Below are 7,500 nucleotides of genomic sequence, written 5' to 3'. Positions count from 1 at the left end.
CTTTGTTTTGAGTTTGGAGGAAAAAAAAGTGACTAACCACACAATTTGGCGACTCTTGGAGCTTGCTGCCTTCCTGCATGTAGGGATGCTGTTTGAAGGGTAGAACTTGCATTTGGCATGTCTATATTTGTGCATGTGTAACAAAAGAGAAACACAATCAGTTTCCACATTGATTTTGATAATTTTACTTTCTACAAACAATCCTCTCAGGCCATTATCTCAGGAATTCCCTTGAGTACATCAGTTTAAACAGGGAGAGGCATTTTCACCAGCACCAACAACCTCTCTTGGAGAAGATATGCTTTGTGTTTCCCCATATCAACCCCTTGCTCCACATCCATATATGCTTCCTAGCAAAGCTCAACCACTTTGCAATCCAGGAGATTGAGTTATTATTGCAGTGATGAACTTTACTCCACATTAAAAATCTTCCCCTGTTTAGTGACTACTACCGGGGCCAACGCTGTTACGTTGCCCTGGCTTCTACAATTGCTTTGGGCAAGCTCAGGTAGATCCATAATTGGCAGTGTCACAGAGTAATACCTTCCTTCATATAAACTAAAAGTTAATTTTCTCCTGGGGCAGAGACTTTTCCAGGACTTTAAATCACATCCACCTTGTTTTCTCTCTCCTGCCTTTATCATTTCCTCAGCAAAACATCCATCTGTCCATCCCCTCTGGCTCCACAGGTATCCAGCAAGCCAGAGGGAAATAATCCAGCAAAATGAAGTCATAGGCTCTATCTGGCCATGGGTCTCCCTTCCCCACCTTCCCCCAATAATATGTTTTGTGATGTGGATTTCTGTCGACAGAGCGAGACGCCTGACTCTCTCCTCCTGATGAACATATCCCATGAGGACAATGATGGAGTTCCTGTGAAATTTTTACCACTGACCTTTTCTCTACTCTGGAGCAGGAATGCATCTCACAGTGAAGGCTGGGGACAGCAGAGAGTGTGTTATAATCCTGGAAAATGTGACTCTGTCTTTGTGGAATGCCATTTCCCGCTCCCCCCTCCCCTTCCCTTCTCTTTCGCCCCTCCCTTAGAAAAATGTAGCACAGAAACATTGAAAATTTAAAGCAAAAAATTGCCATCTCCTCCTCCCCTCCCTTTCTCAGCTCTGTCTGAGCAAGCAGCCAAGCTGTTAAATGTTTTTACCTGCTGTGTCCAAGTCCAAAGTTAAATAATGTGTGAATGAATGTGGAAGGAAAAGAAGAGGCAGCGAGGGAGCACTGGAGAGAGCCCCTCTTACAACAAGATAATTGCTACATTATGAGAAACAAATAATATGCTGCTCTTCTCCAGGACTGTGTCTGTGACATCCTGACAGGTACATCTGAAGCTAATTATGTGCCTTTTGTTGAATTTTGCCCTGCTCCTGGGGCTGGATCCTGCGAACATGAGTTCCAAAGCATCTCACCCTTGCAGCCAGTGCTCATTTTTCAGAGGTTCAGAGTAGGTTTCAGCAGGGTCACTTGCCTTTCTGTGAGCCATCATAGCTACAAAAATGCCTTTGCCAAGAGACTGGGATTTCCCAACCAGCTGTGCATGGCAAGGTGGACACTGGAGTTGTGGTACCTGCCTTTCACTCATGCCCAGAAAGAGAAATACTATATGACTCCTGCCAACAGGAAAGCAGTGTATTATTCCTTCTACTTACATAGTGCAGTTGCCACATCTTTTCTTCCTATGGCTTGTTTGTTGATCCTTGATGTTGGAAAGCTTTTGCTCAAACAATGCATTCTCCTTTGCATAGAGATGTTGGTTTAACCCTGCACTTTTCCACTGTTGCTGAATGTCCTTCACTGCATCCTGAGTCCAGCAGTCCCTACTTCTGCATGTATTCCACAGGCTCACCCAACCCACCTTTGTCCATTTAATGGAATGTCTTGGGTGCCTAAGAGTTGTTTTTAGGTGCTAGTAGTTGAGGCAATGTTGTACATGAAAGGGTTCTCTGTTCCTTCTGGGAACTTCAGTTCTTCTCACCTGCATCAGCAATCAGATGTCTTTGGTTTGGAGAGTTCCTTGGAGAGCAGTTAATCTACCTTCTCTCAACACTGCATGTCAGAGAAAATGTGTGTCAATGTCCCTCTTTCTATGTTGACTTCAAGGTAAACTAGACATGACTAGTTCAAACACAAGGGGACATGATGGTGACTGCATTTGATCAGATGTCTCTGATATGGTGCACTCACTAAGGGTGCTAATTTAGTTTCCCCTTTGTTTTAATATTGTTTTTGTTATGGTTCACATTCAAAGGGATGAGGAATTTGATGAGTGGAGTAGTGATGTGGGTTTTCCTTCAAAGTCTTTCCTCAGACCTGGATTTGCCACGTTGCAGTTTCTTAAAGGTTGGGAGCAAGGAGGAAAAGCTGTATGTGAAAGGTGAAAAAGGGACAATGCTTCTTTCACCTGCACATAATACATGGGATAAACCCAGAGCCTTCATGGCTGACCCAGCAAAAAGGGTTTGTCTTCCACTGCTGACCAGGAGAACACCAGAAGATGAGCTTGAGACCATGCTGATTGTTCACTCCCCTGCCACATGCCCACCCTGAAGTGCATTTACTCAAGAGACCTCATGGGCAGTCATATCAGTCTGACCCTATTTCAGCCTTGCTGATCCCATGCACTATCCCAACAGGCTTCACACCCTGGTTTCCTGCTAAAAAGCACCACTCCAGTGAGCACACCCCACATACTATTGCAGACAGTTTAGGCTTGGTCAAAACACACAAAACAGTTCTATTGTCTTAGGGCCAGAGGGGCAACACCTGAGCTGGGAGAAGCCATGTGCTCTCTTGGGGGTTGTGCTCAAGACAGGGACAGCCCTGAGCAATGTAGCACTGGTCAATACCCCTTGGTCTCAGAGTCAGGGACCCTCACTAGACTTTGTTATTTGGTAGTATAGCCATAGCTAAGAATTCAACTGCTGGGAGCTTCTGTGTCTCTTTACATGGCCTTCACCCATACACCAACATTAACCACAGCTCTTTGGTGTCTGGCTATATCCACATCACCAGGCTATGCAGAGTGAAAAAGTGCTGATGACTCGCCATTCACAGTTCAGACAGCTTTTTTTATTATTATTATTAGTTATAGCCTGGTCCTGTGGCCCAGTCTTGGTCAGCATGTGCTGACCTGGAGCAGTGCTCACGTGGATTGGTGCTCACCTGGAGCAGGTCTTTTGTTTAGGTCTGTTGTGAACTGCAACATGAATGCAGATTCAGATCCCTCCCTTAGAGAAATGTGGTGGTGAAGACCATGAAGAGCTCTGCTCCACAGGTCCATGTTCTTTGACTTTTGATGCCACTTTGAGGTTCAAATGAAATATACAACTTGAAAGCAAACCTCATCCCAAAGCTTCACAGAAGCAGCTTCACCATTGCAGCCAGAGTGAGGCCACAAGCTGTTTACTTGGAATGGGGTACCTTGCTCTGCTCCTTTTCTGGCACTCAGAAGAGCCTCATCTCCATCTAAAATCCCAAGTCCAGCTGTTCTTTGTTTGCCCAGAGTTTTACTTTTTTGTTTGCCACCCTATAATAATGACATTACTATTCCCCTGGTAATCTTCATTGATACGAATCACAGAGTAAGAGATGATTTGGGCTGGAAGGGACTTTAAAGGTCATCCAGTTCCACACCCTGCCATGGGCCAGGCACCTTCCACTAGCCCAGGTTTCTCCAAGACATGTCCAACCTTGCCTGGAATACTTGCAGGGATGGGGCTGACACAGCTTCTCTGGGCAATCTGTGCAAGCCTCTCAACACCCTCATGGCTAAGAATTTCTCCCCAATATCCCATCTAACCTCACGCTCTGTCAGTGAGGCATTTCCCCTTGTCCTGTCCTTCCAGGCCCTTGTAAATAGCTTCTCTCCATCTTTCTTGCAGGCACTCTTCATTTGCTGGAAGGCCACATTTCCCTGGAGCCTTCTTTTCTCCAGGGAGAGCACTCCCAGCTCTCCCAGTCTGTCTCCAGCCCTCAGAGCATCTCTGTGGCCTCCTCTGGACTCTCCTCAACAGCTTCATGGCCTTCTGATGCTGGGGACTGTCGCTGTTGACCTCATTAAAGGAAGAAGAGGCACACTTTTCATGGAACAAAAGAAGGTACAGGTTTATTCCTGCATCCCTTTATATAGAGTTTTACAAAATTTCTTGTGTCTATCCCCCACTGGTCAGTAACAAGCTGTTACCCCATAGCAGTTGGTCACTCAATCCCCAAGTCTGTAGTGCAGTAAAAAGTTTGTTTTGAGATACTGTTTTCATTTTTCTACCTGACAGTTTGAAACAGCATATACAGGTGGTTACTGTTTGTCTCAGTCTTAGAGTTCTTTCTCAGGGAAAGCAGGTTGTTTTTCACAGTCCTAGAGCTCTTTCTCAAGGAAAACAAGTTGCTTTTCACCATTGCAGGACTCTGTTCTTGTGAAGAGCTGTTTGCTTTCTCATGGCTTATGTCAAGTTAGAATTTTGTCTGTGAGGCTTCTACGGCCTGTTGTTTCACCACCATAGGGGACCCCAGAGCTGGAGGCAGATCTGAAGGTGGGGTCTCACCTGAGTGGAGCAGAGGGGCAGGATCCACCCCACCTCCTACAACCCCCCTCCTCGACTTCCCAAGATGTGAGACCAATTCAGGATGTTTGAATTAATTTCTCTTATATATTTTTTTCTGAGGATAAGTTTTGGTGAGTACCTTCAGCTATTACTTAAAGGTATGTTATGGATTTTCTACGATCAGCATTTTCCAGTTTTCTAACTTGGCTGAAAAGCTTCCGCAAAGAAAACAATAAATTTGGAGTAAATAAATGCTGCCATACACCCCAAAACAAATTTATGATCTGGATAGCCTTAAGACTTCTAAATAAAGACCACATGCATTTTTTTTTTCAGGCATTTTATTTGGCATGTGTTCCTGGAAGACCAGGACTCAGTGGTGGGATTAGGAACTGACTAAACAAAACCTGTAGTCATGCTTAGGAGATTGCCAACATTTTTAAGGCTCTTTGAGAAAACACCAAACAAATTAGTTTGAAATTAAGTTGAAGATACTTTCTCAACATCTTTTTCTCACCAGAGGCAAATACTTTTTACCTTTTATTGTTCATAGAAAGCTGGGGAACTCATTTGATATTCACTCCTCTGAGTAGACCTGCCTCTAGCCTACCATACACTTTTAATACTAGTCCTAAAAAGAGTCCAGGTACAGTTCTAGGTACTGGAGGGATTTCAGAAATGCTTTTGTGCTGCATGCCAAAATGCTAAGAGCAGGGAGAGATTGTGTCATCAGTTTTCAGTCAAATCCCTCTGTGCCTCTTCCTAAGTTGCCAAAAAAGTTATAGATAAAATAATGAGCAAAGACTTTCCATACAGCTTAAAAAATGGGATTTCTCTCCACAATGGCTGTAGGTGGTTTGGGGTGTTGTGATGAAGGACCTGGTCCTGTCTGGCTTCATATAACAGCGGTAAGAGGAGGAGTATACTTGTGCTTGGCTTAGCTTGCACATTTGCTCCATTTTGCACCAAATTTGGTCATCATATTTTACAATTCTACTCCAAGCAGGAAATCTAGATTATGGTTCAGTGACTGCCTTAATTTTTACAGACAAATCATGATCTTTATTGGTGGAATTATGAGCGAGCTGGATCTTACTCTCTTTGTGTAATGAGGCCAATATATTGCTACTAGCACGAAGTTTTAAATTTCATGTAACAAAGAACAAAGGTAGTTTTCTATGTGCTTTCCTTCTTTCTTTCCCTCTCCCTCTCACTCTCCCTCTCTGTTTTCATCGTTTCTTTCTTCCTTCTCATTTTTCCCCTACTCTTTTTCCTTCATTTCTTCCTTTTCGGTTTTGCTTTTTCCAAAACAGAGATCCAAATTTCTAGAATTCTCTTGCAGTGCTGGTGATTATGCTAGTCTGAAATGGGAAAGACTTATTCCAGACCCCTGAAGAGCAATGGTTTTGTAGGGACTGCATTGTCCATCACCTTTAGAGGAAGCAGAGCCAACTGAATTAAGCATCCACTTCCTTGGATGCTGGAGAAGGGTGAGGCAAATCAAAACTTTTGTGGGCAAGGTTTCATGGTTAGGGTTGGATGGGACCGACCATCACCTAAAACACAGCAGCTTCCTACCAAAGTGCCAGTTCTGACCTCAGCTCCAATTGCCCTTTGGAGCATTTCCTCTCTCTCCACTGACTATGGAAGTTCCAAACCATCTTAGACAATTACTCTTAAATGCTTTAAATTGTCTGGTGTGAATAACCCCTGTTCCTTTATCTCCATCCAGGTTCTGTTGGAATCCAAACCGGAAAGTCAAAGTGAGGAATATGGACATGGGGTGAAATCATGTGCCTTGCAACAAATTATTTAGCAGTGATAAGCTCCAGTAAGATTTTATCTTTTACTTCAAAAAAATTAAAACAAAAAAAACCAAACACAACACCCACCGCCCTTTTGGTAATTTTTTTAGGGTTTTTTTTCAGGATAGGAGTGATTAAAAGGATATGCAAAGGATGACAAGGATTGGCCCATGATGCTTCCAGAGGTGGTGCCACAGCCAGAAGAGCACATCTGATTTCTCAGGTCCTGGGATGGGTTGGCAGCATGAGAAGCAGGAGCCATGGTTTATCTATAAACAGTGCAGTATTATAGTGGTATCACTGTAGCACAATAAACATTGAGTCCCATGGTACCAGTTTCACAGTCTCCATGCAGACCAAAGCCTTGCTTTAATATTACTTGCACTTAATCTTCAGTTTGTAATATTTATTTAATTTCTTCTTGTTAAGAACCCCAGAGGAAGGATAGGCTCTAAGAGTCTAAACTCTCCTGGATTGCAGTTCTAAACTATTAATCTGTCATGTCAGCATATTTTATTAATACTGTTTTCCTGTGTACAATTGGTGGAATACATCATAAGTCACTTACCATCTGCTGTGTAACTGTGTTGTAAAGTGTCTTTCTTCCATAGATTATTGCTTTGATAGATTAGAGTTTTGTACAGTCGTGATACCTCATCCCATCAATTTTAATCTCTCAGGAGGACATTCATGGCTGAAGTATCTGCTCATTGCAGAAGTCTTTAATGACCTCTCACTGTGTCCCCACAGGCTAGGGAAGTGCTATTATGCTTGCTTGCCAGATGAGAACACGTATCCAGGTTTTGTGCTGCATTGCTTCAATGAAGTGTGCTTTCTCCTTCTCTTCCACCCCTTCCGTTCCAGGCAAAGGGGAGAGATAAGCAGGTCTAGGAGGGAACATCCTTTTCTCCAAACTGAATTGGGGATGGATTGGTGTTTGGATGCTTTCCTAGGAGTCCCTTGTAGCATCCTAGGTACTGAGCCATCTGTTGTGTTCTTTGGAGCCTGAACATGTCTACACCATCAGCTTTTACAGGCAGAGCTGCATGAGTGCCATGGGTGACCTACTGACCATCAAAGAGAAGCAGCAACACCCATGGAAGAAAAGCTCACTTGATGGATTCTTAAATATAAAGAAGGGA

The 7,500-nt window shown here is 43.5% G+C and overlaps 1 long non-coding RNA gene across 5 annotated transcripts in view; it reads left to right on the top strand.

The window, feature by feature from the left end:
* LOC117245200 overlaps window positions 1-7,493 on the top strand; it is an 8,456-nt gene extending 963 nt beyond the window's left edge. Inside the window, exons 2-5 of one of the 5 annotated variants that reach the window (XR_004499594.1) lie at window positions 3,894-4,109; window positions 4,512-4,684; window positions 6,286-6,384; window positions 6,469-7,493. This is a non-coding gene — a long non-coding RNA (uncharacterized LOC117245200). Of the gene's footprint in view, window positions 1-3,893; window positions 4,110-4,511; window positions 6,385-6,468 lie in introns of all 5 variants that reach the window. The other 4 variants (XR_004499593.1, XR_004499592.1, XR_004499591.1 and 1 more) reach the window with 4 other exon arrangements.
* The last annotated feature ends 7 nt before the right edge of the window (window positions 7,494-7,500 follow it).

The sequence above is a fragment of the Parus major genome, chromosome 1, assembly GCF_001522545.3.
Source record: "Parus major isolate Abel chromosome 1, Parus_major1.1, whole genome shotgun sequence".
Lineage (NCBI taxonomy): Eukaryota > Metazoa > Chordata > Aves > Passeriformes > Paridae > Parus > Parus major.
Note: the sequence above shows the minus strand (reverse complement) of the source record. Positions and strands in the feature narration are given on the sequence as shown.